This window comes from Canis lupus, chromosome 29 (genome assembly GCF_048164855.1).
Source record: "Canis lupus baileyi chromosome 29, mCanLup2.hap1, whole genome shotgun sequence".
Taxonomy (NCBI): domain Eukaryota; kingdom Metazoa; phylum Chordata; class Mammalia; order Carnivora; family Canidae; genus Canis; species Canis lupus.
The window spans coordinates 30,331,748-30,344,586 of record NC_132866.1 but is presented as its reverse complement, the minus strand read 5'-3'; positions in this window follow the sequence as shown (position 1 = coordinate 30,344,586).

The window sequence follows — 12,839 nt, the reverse complement described above, 5'->3', positions numbered from 1 at the left end:
TCTACTTGCATGACTTTATTTGATCAAATTAACAGCCTTACTGGTTGGTGTTGTCATCTCCATTTAATAGGGGAGGGGAGATAGAGCCTCAAAGAGGGGAAAGGCCTTATCCATGGTCACAGCTGGATATTGGCAGAACTGGGACTGGAAGGCAGATGTTTTCTCACTACCCTTGGCAGCTGGTAAGTCCTTTTGGTCCTCTGGCAGGCTCTGAGGTTTCGGTGGAGTTTGGTTTTCATTCCTGCAGATCAGGTATTGAGGACTGATCTACTCTGACATTTCCTATTCAATGCTGGGGGCACTTTGAAATGAGACACTGTTCTTCAGGGACATAATTGAGTCTGGGGAACCTGAGGGATTTGCTCATTTATGTCTTTTACTTTTCCTGCTTTTCTGAGGATGGGGGTGGGTGGTCAGTGGTGAGAAAGGAAAGCTAACAAACCTACATTTTCAGGGATAAAAGGGGAAGAGGAATGTGAGAGAGAAAGGTCTGATTAGCACTATTTATAAATTTTGTATTGTTTCATTTGTTAGAGTAGTTATTTGTAAAATAAAATACCAATATATTTCCATTAAACATATAATAGCAATATATACCCATTAAAAAAATTAAACTGGGCAGCCCGGGTGGCTCAGCAGTTTAGCGCTGCCTTCAGCCCAGGGTGTGATCCTGGAGACCTAGGATCGAGTCCCACATCAGGCTCCCTGCCTGGAGCCTGCTTCTCCCTCTGCCTGTGTCTCTGCCTCTGTGTGTGTGTGTGTGTCTCTCATAAATAAATAAATAAAATCTTTAAACAAAAAAATTAAACTGTTCAGAAGGGCACAAAGTAAAAAGAGAAGCCATTCATCCTAATCTCAAATGCTAGAGATAAACCATTGCTAACTATTAACTCTCCTTCTTTAATTTTTATAACTAATCAAACATACATGGATACACGCACACACGTGCACACACACACACATATATACATTTGACTAATTTTACAACTTGCCCTTTAAAATTAATGATAGGGAACCCTGGGTGGCGCAGTGGTTTAGTGCCTGCCTTTGGCCCAGGGCGCGGTCTGGAGACCTGGGATCGAATCCCACGTCGGGCTCCCGGTGCATGGAGCCTGCTTCTCCCTCTGCCTGTGTCTCTGCCTCTCTCTCTCTGTGACTATCATAAATAAATAAAAATTTAAAAAAATTAAAAAAAAATAAAAAATAAAATAAAGTAAAATAAAATTAATGATAATAGGGACACCTGGGTGGCTCAGTGGTTGAGCATCTGCCTTTGGCCCAGGGTGTGATCCTGGAGTCCTGGGATCAAGTCCCACGTCAGGCTCCCTGCATGGAGCCTGCGTCACCCTCTGCCTGTGTCTCTGCCTCTCTCTCTCTCTCTCATGAATAAATAAATCTTAAAAAAAAATTAATGATAATATAGTTCTAACCCTTTCTAAATGTCCATGCAAATAGAGACTGCAAGCATTTTGTGTACTTTCTGGAACATTTATAACTTTCTCACATGGATTAACTCTGTAACTCCCATAGCTGCTTCCTGTAGAGATCTTAGTAAAACCCTTGGCGGGGGGGGGGGGGGGGGGGGTCCTTTTTTTTTTTTTTTTTTTTTACAGATGAGTAAATAGAGGCTTAGGAGGGGAGGTGAAGTGATTCCCCAGGTCTGTGTTCTCCATGCCTCCACGTTGCCAAGAGTAGCAAGGAGCAGAAACAGCCCTGGGGTGGCTGCATTCCACTTCATAGACAGTCTTGGGAGAGAGGAACACCAGGGACCAAGTGTAGTGGGGGCAGCTGAAAAGAAGTGAAGAGGCCCCGAGGCTCTCTAGGCCCTGTAAGGTAAGGGAGAGGTATATGCTGAGGCGGCCAGAACCCAAAGGAGAGCACCTGGCATAGCCAGCACGCGAGTGTGGACCACCCATGGCAACCTCTCAGCCTGTAGAAATTCCAGGCAGGCTCCTAACCCGGAAGCCCTTTTGCCCTCCCTGCTCCATGACCCCATTCCTTTTGAACCGGATAGCTATTTGGGATCTTACTGGCACTAAGGCTGTGACATTCTTTCTTCAGCACTGAGGTGAGGGCAAATTCCCAGAGGCAGTTCTCTGCAGATTCCTATCCGTATTTCTCACAGGTGGAATGCAGGCTCTCCTTGTGGCCATCTCCAGGAGTCCTGAAGGGGGCGCCCTGATGCCCCAGTTGTAAAGCACTTCTGAGTCCAGCAAGGTTGGCAAGGAGGGAAAGTTAGGGGAACTAACTTTATGAAGTGTCTGCAAAGAGCCAAGAACAAGCCAGAGGATACCTTATGCAACAGCTCTTACCATCCTCACAAGCCCATGAAGTATTTTTTTAATAAAGATTTTATTTATTTATTTATTTATTTGAGAGAGCAAGAGAGGTCATGAGCAAGGGGGAAGGACAGAGGGAGAGGGAGAAGCAGATTCCCTGTGAGCGGGGAGCCCCATGTGGGGCTCCATCCCAGGACCCGGAGATCATGACCTGAGCTGAAGGCAGATGCTTAACCGACTGAGCCACCCCAGTGCCCCGCCCATGAAGTAATAAATACCCCTATTTGCTAGCCGTGGGGACAGGCTCCGAAGAGTCACTTAAGTGACAGAAACAAGATTCGAACTCAAGTCTACGCTACCATGCCACGCTGTTTCAGAGGACTTCCCCGCCGACAACCGGCTCTCCAAGCCATCCAAAGACCCCACTGAGAGCTGCCGGGTTTGTCTAGTAGCTGTGTTGTGAGCTAAGGCAGGAAGGAGAGACTGTAAAGAAAGCGCTGTCATTACAAATCTGAATCGTGCCAGCTACCGTCTTCTCAATTTACAGTGAAGTGAGGTTTAATCAGCTCAGGGCGCCGAAGCCACTCCCCGGCTTCCTGGAGCCTCTCTGTCGGCCTGACGGAGGCATAGCGTGGCCCTGCGCTCAGCCCTCCTCCTCCCGAGACCTCGTGCCAGGGTATGGCACCGGCCCTGGGCCCAGATGTGGATGCAGAACCGTCTGCCTTTCGAGACCTTGCTCTGCACTCTGGGCTGTCTCCTTCGGTGCCTCCTCGGCAGTTAGTATGACCGGCTCTCATCCTCGGGTGAGCTCAGCCTGTCACGTCAGAAGTGAGGCCAATCTCTGATGCGTTGTCTGTTCCTTAGGCAACCTACTAGAGCTCTTCATCTGTTTCATGGCTTACTAAGCGGGGTTAATGCTAGTAGCTACCCCCTGGTGGGTGGGAGAGGCTTGCTGACACGATGCCTACAGGGCAGAGTGCCTGGCACCTAGTCACTGCGGGGCAGCTCTCAGCCATGTGATATTGTTGGGAGGACCTCAGAGAGCATGTTTGTAAAGGGCAGACCTGAGCCACAGTAAGTGCTCAGGAGTCTTATTTCCCTTCTCCTGGGCTCCACCCTGCTTCTCCTCCAGACCGAGAAATGACAATCACCAGCCACGGATTGAGCCTTCTACTCTTCTTTCTTGTGGTCAGATTTGAGCTTTCTTGAAAGCACAGAAGTGTTAAAAATCACCGTTATCTACGTGAAGATCAGGATCCTCTTTTCTCCAGAGTCCAAGGTCCTTCCTTGCCTTCCTTTTTATTCCCTCACTCCTTTTTAAAGATTTTATTATTTATTCATGAGACACAGAGAGGCAGAGACATGGGCAGAAGGAGAAGCAGGCTCCCTGCGGGGAGCCCGATGCGGGACTCGATCCCAGGACCCAGGACCACACCTGAACCGAAGGCAGACGCTCAACACTGAGCCACTCAGGTGCCCCTTTATTCCTTTTGATAGTCCCTGCAGTATGCTCTGTGCTCCCAGCAGAATCCCTGTCTGTCTCCTTTTAGTCTGGAAGGAGGACACCTGCTCTCATCTTGTTTCTTGAGATTCTGGTCCATCTAGAGAGAGATAAACTGACCGTGTATTCTCAGGTGTCAGTAGTGAGATGTGCGCAAACTCCCCTTATTATGTGTTTGCAGGCTCCTCCATGACTGTGCTCAAAGCAAAATTTGTCCAAACGTGGAGGCGGGGTGGTGGTGGAGGTAGTGGTGTGTTCTAAGTGGTTGGCTTCCCTCGATGTTTTCTATCTGGGCATTTCACAACATGTCTTTCCTCACTTCCCTGGTAAACTGTAAACTCTGTTGTATTTATCAGCTTATCACCTCCTCCCAGCCATCCCTAGGAATTAGTGCACTTGCAGAGTTTGTTTTTTCTTTTAAGTTAACGTGATGAACTACCAGGGCACCTGGCTGGCTCATTTGGTAGAGCATGTGCTCTCAATCTCTGAATTCTAAGTTCAAACTCCAAGTTGGGTATAGAGATTACTTAAAAATAAAAATCTTTAAAAAATGATCAATTAGGGCGGCCCAGGTGGCTCAGCAGTTTAGCGCTGCCTTCAGCCCATGGTGTGATCCTGGAGACCTGGGATCGAGCCCCACATTGGGCTCCCTGCATGGAGCCTGCGTCTCCCTCTGCCTGTGTCTCTGCCTCTCTCTCTCTGTGACTCTCATTAATAAATAAAATCTTTTAAAAAATGATGAATTAACTCAGTGATTTTTTAAATTTTTTTAAAATTTTTATTTATTTATGATAGTCACAGAGAGAGAGAGAGAGAGAGAGAGAGAGAGGCAGAGACACAGGCAGAGGGAGAAGCAGGCTCCATGCACCGGGAGCCCGATGTGGGATTCGATCCCGGGTCTCTGGGATCGCGCCCTGGGCCAAAGGCAGGCGCCAAACCGCTGTGCCACCCAGGGATCCCGGTGATTTTTTTTTTATTTAAAATTTTTTTTATTATTTATGCATGAGAGACACGGAGCGAGGCAAAGACCTAGGCAGAGGGCGAAGCAGGCTCCCTATGGGGAGCTTAACTGAACCACCCAGGCGCCCCTAGATATTTTTTTTTATATATTTCTTTTCTTAAGCAGATTTATTAGGATATGCTTAATGTACATTAAATTGCAGTTAGTGGGCAGCCCCGGTGGCGGAGCGGTTTGGCGCCGCCTGCAGCCTAGGGTGTGATCCTGGAAATCCGGGGATCGAGTCCCACGTCGGGCTTCCTGCATGGAGCCTGTTTCTCCCTCTGCCTGTGTCTCTGCCTCTCACTCTCTCTCTCAGAATGAATAAATAAATCTTAAAAAAATAAAAAATAAAAAATAAATTGCAATTAGTTTAAATGTACACTTTGACAAGTGTGTACACTTTGTATGTATACACTCATGAAACTGCCACCACAGTTAGGATGGTAAACATATTCATCATGCCCAAAAGCTCCCTTGTGCTCCTTGGTAATTCCTTCTTATCCCCCCCACCCCCAAGCGACCATGGATCTACCTTCTGTGACTAAAAATTAGTTTATAATTATAATATATATGTATGCTATGTGCTTCTTTTTCTCTGGGGTGAGGGGAGGTGTTTGGTTTCTTTTATTCAATTATTTTGAGATCCATTTGTGCTACTATGGTAATATAGTTTGTTCATTACCATCACTGAGTATTATTCCATTATAATTTGTTTTTCCTTTTCTTTTAAGATTTTATTTATTTATTCATAAGAGACACAGAGAGAGGCGGAGACATAGGCAGAGAAAGAAGCAGGCTCCATGCAGGAGGCGTGATGTGGGACTTGGTCCCCGGACTCCAGGATCATGCCCTGAGCTAAGGGCAGATACTCAACCGCTGAGCCACCCAGGCGTCCCTGTAATTTGTTTTTCCTTCTTTTATTTTTTTATTTTTTATTTTTTTAAAGATTTTATTTATTCACGAGAGACATAGAGAGGCAGAGACACAGGCAGAGGGAGAAGCAGGCTCCAAGCAGGGAGCTCGATGTGAGACTTGATCCCAGGTCTCCAGGATCAGACCCTGGGCTGAAGGCGGTGCCAAACCACTGAGCCACCTGGGCTGCCCTGTTTCTCCTTTTTTTTTTTGAAAAAAAAAATATTTATTTATTGATGAGAGACACACAGAAAGAGAGAGGGGCAGAGACACAGGCAGAGGGAGAAGCAGGCTCCATGCAGGGAGCCTGATATGGGACTCAATCCTGGGTCTCCAGGGTCATGCCCTGGGGTGAGGGGAGCACTAAACCACTGAGCCCCCTGGGCTGCCCTGTTTTTCCATTTATTTGTTGATGGGCATTTGTGTTGCTTCAAGTTTTTGGTTATTGCAAATAAAGCTGCTGTGAACATTTAGGTACAAATCTTTATATGGACATATGCTTTTTATTTCTCTTGCATAAATAGCTAGCCGCGGAAATGTTCAGTTGTGTGGTAGGTATTCCTATTATTTTTATTTTTATTTTTTTATTTTTTTCCTATTATTTTTAAATTGGCTATATTCTAGATGATGTTTGTTGTGTGTGTGTGTGTGTATGCTATTACCTGCCACTTGTATCAGTGATGGCAATTCTGGAGTCACAGAATAAGTTGGGAAATTTTCCATCTTGCTCTTTTTGGAATAGTTTAACGAATCATTTTATTGGTGGGTTTGATAAAAATTGTCTACAAAAGGATCTTGGCCTGATGTCATTGAGGAAGGTTATTGATTCTTTCAATTTCTTTAATAGTAATTGATCTATTCAGGTTTTTGGTGGGTTACCTACAGCAATCCACTGGTGGCATATTTATTGAAGTAGTCTCCCATCTAATTCTCCAGTTTAGAATTAGAACTTTTTTTTTTTTTTAGAACTTTTTTTTTTTTTTAAGTAATGTCTATGTCCAATGTGGCACTCAAATTAACAACCCTGAGATCTAGAGTCGCATGCTCTACTGACTGAGCCAGCCAGGTGCTCCTAGAATTAGAACCTTTTGACGAAAGAATTTGCGGCTACTCATTTCTATATTCCCCTGAAAGGTACATAATAAATAGTTGTTCAGTAGAATTAATGAATTTTGATGGTGAGCTGCTGTAACAAATATTCCCACCAATCTGGTAGCCTAATTAAAAATCTCTTTGTTATTCACATACAAATCTATTTCTTCTTCATATGACTGTCTATTGTGGAAACCCCCAGGTCAGTAGGAGCCTTTCCACTGTGATGATTCAGGGACTCAAGCTCCTTCCACCTCGTGGCCTGGCCATTCCCTCTGCATTGAGCTGGCATTTGGGAGATGAGAGGAAAGAGGAGGTTTCTGATTTTTAAATGCCTTGGTCTAGAAGTAACGCTCATCTCTTCCATCCACTTCCTTTGGTGGGTCACATGACCTGATCTAGCCGCAAGGGCAGCAAGGGCGTTGCAAATGTAGTTCCTGGCTGGGCCTCTGCTGCCCAGCTGTGACTGTACCATGAAGGAGTGGGTGAGACTTGTTGGTGGACAGCTAACTGTCTCTTTCACAGGAGGCCACAGGTTTTAGTGCTGAGGTTTTCACTATTTTGGTCTGTGAGGCTTTTTTTGTGCCTGTGTTTGATGAATGGTTGTTTTCATGGCTGCCAAGAGCAATTGAGTAAGAATGTATCTGCAGACATTCATTTCCTTGCTGTGTTTGTCTGACAACTCACTGTCTCACAGCCGGGAAAGTCATTACTCACAAGTACTTCTTTCCCAGGTACATGAACATAAAGATGTATTTATTGAACTCTTTTCGGAGCAATGGCAGTGAGCTATTAATCAAAAACTATACTCACATCTTAAGTGTAAATACTAGAGAAAATGCAAATATTAAAGACAATCTAAAAAGGTGTATCAGTCAAATATTTATTCATTCACTTTTTAATGGAAACATAATTCTTATGACATAAAATTTCACACAATGTAACATAAAAATCTGTTTTAAAGTGTACAGTTCAGTGGTTTTAGTATACTCACAAAGTTGTGCAACTATCACCAGTATCCAATTCCAGAACACTTTCATCATTCCAGAAAGAAACCCTGTACCTGTAAGAAGTCACTCCCAATTCCTGCCCTTCCCTGCCCCAGTCCCCAGTGCCTAGCAACTACTAATCTACTTTCTCTCTCTATTGATTTGTCTATTCTGGACATTTCAGATAAATAGATTCATACCATACATGGTCTTTTGTGTTAGTTTCTTTCACATGGCATATTGTTTTCAAGTTCATCCATATTGTAGCTTGAGTGAATTGTGAATACTTCATTCTTTTTTTTTTAAAGATTTTATTTATTTATTCATGACACACACACACACACACAGAGGCAGAGACACAGGCAGAGGGAGAAGCAGGCTCCATGCAGGAAGCCCGATGTGGGACTGGAACCCGGGTCTCCAGGACCATGCCCTGGGCGGAATGCGGTGCTAAACCGCTGAGCCACCGGGGCTGCCCTACTTCATTTCTTTTTATGGCTGATTAATATTTCATTGAATGGCTATATTACACTTTGTTTACCCATTATTCTTTCATGAAAAATTTCTAATTATGGCAAAATACACATAACATAAAAAATTTGCCATCTTCACCATTTTTTAAGTGTACAGTTCACTGGTATTAAAGTACATTCACGGGATCCCTGGGTGGCGCAGCGGTTTGGCGCCTGCCTTTGGCCCAGGGCGCGATCCTGGAGACCCGGGATCGAATCCCACATCGGGCTCCCGGTGCTTGGAGCCTGCTTCTCCCTCTGCCTGTGTCTCTGCCTCTCTCTCTCTCTCCGTGTGACTATCATGAATAAATAGATTTTAAAAAAAAGAAAAAAATTAAAAAAAAAAAAAAGTACATTCACATTGTTGTGAAACCATCTCCAGAGCACTTCTCATCTTGCAAAACTCAATCTATTTCCATTAAACAATACACCCCAGTTTCCCCTGCCTCTAGCCCCTGGCATCAGCTATTCTACTTTCTTTCTTTTTTCTTTTTTTTTTAAATCTGCCTTTTTTTTTTTTTTTAATTCACTTATGATAGTCACACAGAGAGAGAGAGAGAGAGAGAGAGAGAGAGAGAGGCAGAGACATAGGCAGAGGGAGAAGCAGGCTCCAAGCACCGGGAGCCCAACGTGGGATTTGATCCCGGGTCTCCAGGATCGCGCCCTGGGCCAAAGGCGGGCGCTAAACCGCTGCGCCACCCAGGGATCCCTATTCTACTTTCTATCTCTATGAATTTGACTACTCTAGGTACCTTATAGAAGTGGAATGGTACAATACTTGTTTTGTGACTGCCGTATTTCACTTAGCATTCATGTCCTCAAGGTTCATTCATGTTGTAGCACATGTCAGAAGTTTCCTACTTTTTAAGGCTGAATAATAGTTTATTGTATGTATATACCACATTTTATTTATCCATTTGTTCATTAATGGACACTTGGAGTGCTTCCACATTTTTGGCTTCTGTGAGTAATGCTGCTATAAACACAGATGCAGGGGCAGCCCGGGTGGCTCAGTGGTTTAGCGTTGCCTTCAGCCCGGAGCGTGCTCCTGGAGACCCGGGATCAAGTCCCATGTCGGGGCTCCCTGCAGGGAGCCTGCTTCTCCCTCTGCCTGTGTCTCTGCCTCTCCCTCTCTCTGTGTCTCCCATGAATACATCAATAAAATCTTAAAAAAAAACCAAACCACGGATGCATAAATATCTCTTCAAGACCCTGCTTTCAGTTCTTTTGGGTATATATCCAGAAGTGGCATTCATGGATCATACAATAATCTCTATATTTAATTTTTTGAGAACATGATATACTGTTTCCCATAGAGGATGCATTATTTTTTTTTAAAGATTTTATTTATTTATTCATGAGAGACGCAGAGAGGGGGGTGGGGGAGAGGCAGAGACACAGGCAGAGGGATAAGCAGGCTCCATGCAGGGAGCCTGACGTGGGACTCGATTCCGGGTCTCCAGGATCACACCCTGGGCTGAAGGCGGCGCTAAACCACTGAGCCACCCCGGCTGCTGGAGGATGCATTATTCACATTTGCAACAACGGTGTTCAAGGGGTCCAGTTCCTCCACATCTTCACCAACTCTTGCTATTTTCTGTTTTATTCATTTATTTTAAAAATAAGCGTTCAGGAGCACCTGGGTGGCTGAGTGGTTGAGCCTCTGACTTTGGCTTAGGTCATAATTCTGGGGTCCTGGGATTGAGTCCCATGTCAGGCTCCCTGCAGGGAGCCTGCTTCTCCATCTGTCTATGTCTCTCCCTCTCTCTGTGAATAAATAGAATCTTTAAAAAAAAATCATTGAATACTGGGGATCCCTGGGTGGCTCAGCAGTTTAGCACCTGCCTTCGGCCCAGGGCGTGATCCTGGAGACCTGGGATCAAGTCCCACGTCAGGCTCCCTGCACGGATCCTGCCTCTCCCTCTGCCTGTATCTCTGCCTCTCTCTCTCTCTCTTTCTCTCTCTGGGTCTCTCTCGTGAATAAACAAATAAGAAATCTTTTTAAAAAATCATTGAATACTTACTATGCCAAAGCTCTATACTTGGCAGAAACTGGAGCTGCCAAGATGTTAAATTGCAGTCTCTCTGCTCTCAAGAATAAAGGGAGATTCTAAATAAATTGAAATGCAAGGTGATAGGTACTTAATAGGATCAGAGTTTTGTGTGAACACAAAGGAGGAAATGAGGAATTATTTGGGGAAACCTTCACAAAGGACTTGACACTCAAGCTGGATGTTGAAAGGTGTGTGGGAGCAGGTACTACAGAGCAGTACCTAGTAGCTAGCTTCCAAGATGGCCTCTAGGTTGTCCCCATTCCCCATGACTACCCCTGGTAGTCATGCTCTTGTATAAGCCTCCCATTATACATTGGGACATTGAATAGTTCTGACCTTTAAAACCAACAGGATATTGTGAAAATGATATGTGCCTTCTGAGGATGTATCATAGAAGATCTTGTGGCTCCCTCTTGGATCTCTTGCTCTGGAGGAAGTCAGCCACAATGTCAAGAGGACACTCAAGATTCCTTCTGGAGAGTGCCCAGTCAAGAGCAACTGAAACCTCCTCCCAGCCTATCAGCATAAGAATGCCAGCATCCGGGATCCCTGGGTGGCGCAGTGGTTTGGCGCCTGCCTTTGGCCCAGGGCGCGATCCTGGAGACCCGGGATCGAATCCCATATCAGGCTCCCGGTGCATGGAGCCTGCTTCTCCCTCTGCCTGTGTCTCTGCCTCTCTCTCTCTCTCTGTGACTATCATAAATAAATAAAAATTAAAAAAAATAAAAAAAATAAAAAAAAAGAATGCCAGCATCCATTTATCTGTTGTGTGAGATAGCCACTGTGGACGCCAGTCCTCCAGCCGCACCAAGCTTTCAGATGAAGGCAGCCATGGCCAGCCTCTGACTGCAATCTCATTAAAGTTGGAGCCAAAATCACCCACGAAGCCCCTCTCCATTTCCTGACCAAAATTACCCAAAAGCCAAAACCAATGTGAGAAAATATAAACTTATTATTGTTTTAATCCAGTCAGTTTTGAAATAATTCGTTATACAGAAAGAAATAATGAATACAGCTCAAAGTGTCACAAAGTCTGGTATGTGGTGGAAATGGTGGCAGGAGAAACCACAGAAAACTCCCAAATTTAAAGGGAACTACGAAACCTCAAAGTTTGTGCAAGAGTGGGTGAGGGAGCCATCTGGTGGAGGTAGGTGTGCTTAGACATTCTTTTCTCTTCCCACTCCTATTTTCCAGCTCTTCTATCCAGCATTTCCCACTAGTATTTCTCCAAGGTCCAATCATGTGGGCCATACACACCTTCGCTTAGAGGTGCAAAGACTAACCTCTGGAAAACGTCAAGTGATTAGTTATCCTTTTTTACTATTTTCTTTCTTTCTTTTTCTTTTTTTTTTTTTTAAGCTTTTTATTCATGAGTGACACACAGAGAGAGAGGCAATGACATAGGCGGAGGGAGAAGCAGACTCCTTGCTGGGATCCTGATGTGGGACTCAATCCGGGGACTCTAGGATCACAACCTGAGCCAAAGGCACATGCTCAACCATTGAGCCACCCAGGCGCCCCAATTTGTGAATTTTAAATAGCTCTTTTTATAATTAAGACCAGGAATCTTTTTTCCCTCTCTCTTGTTTAGAAAATTCACACTTATGAGTTTTTCATAAAATCCTAACACTCTGTCCTTTGAGGCCTGAATTTCAGGCAGATTAGTGAGGGCGGTCATTTCAACTGGGAGACTTCTATCCTTTTATAGTCCTACTGTGTAGGTGTAGAAAGATAGGGGCCATGACTGAGGGAAGTCTGGCTGCAGACATTGTTTAAAGATGTTCTGGAGCCAAGATAATCGAGAGTGGAGCATCAGAAATATCGTGGCTTGTAAAAGGGCAGAAAAAAGGATCAAATAAAGAGATACTGGACTCTAGAGTTTTGTTGTCCTAGTCATAACCAGTAGCTGTATTTAGCTATTTACATTTACAAATCCCATAAAGGGGCACATGAGTGGTTTGACTGGTTGGACAGCTGACTCTTGGTTTCGGCTCAGGTCATGATCTTGGGGTCAAGGAATCAAGCCCCACCTCAGGCTTGGCACTCAGCAGGGAGTCAGCTTGGGTTCTCCCTCTCCCTCAGCCCCTCCAGCTCGTTCTCTATCACTTTCTCTCTTTCTCTGTCTCAAAATAAAATCTTAAGTTTCCATAAAATAAAATTAAACACTTATTTCCTAGTTGCGATAGATGCCTTGTAATTGCTCTGTAGCCACATGTGCCTACTGGTACTCTATCAGACAGCCCAGATAATAGACCATTTCTTTCCATTGTCCGTGAAGTCCACCTGGACCATGGTGCTCTAGAGGGAGCAACAGTGGAAATAAGGTCAGTCTCAGTTAAAAGGCAGTATGATAAGAAGGAATAGAAGAAATAGGGAAACGGGAAGAATGGTATATACAAATAGTCTCCAGAACACCTTGGTCTTTGGTTCCTGAGGACCTCCTTTTTGCCTGCACTCCCCCTGTAGGTGATCTCCTCCAGGCCCATTTTGTTTTTTCAAT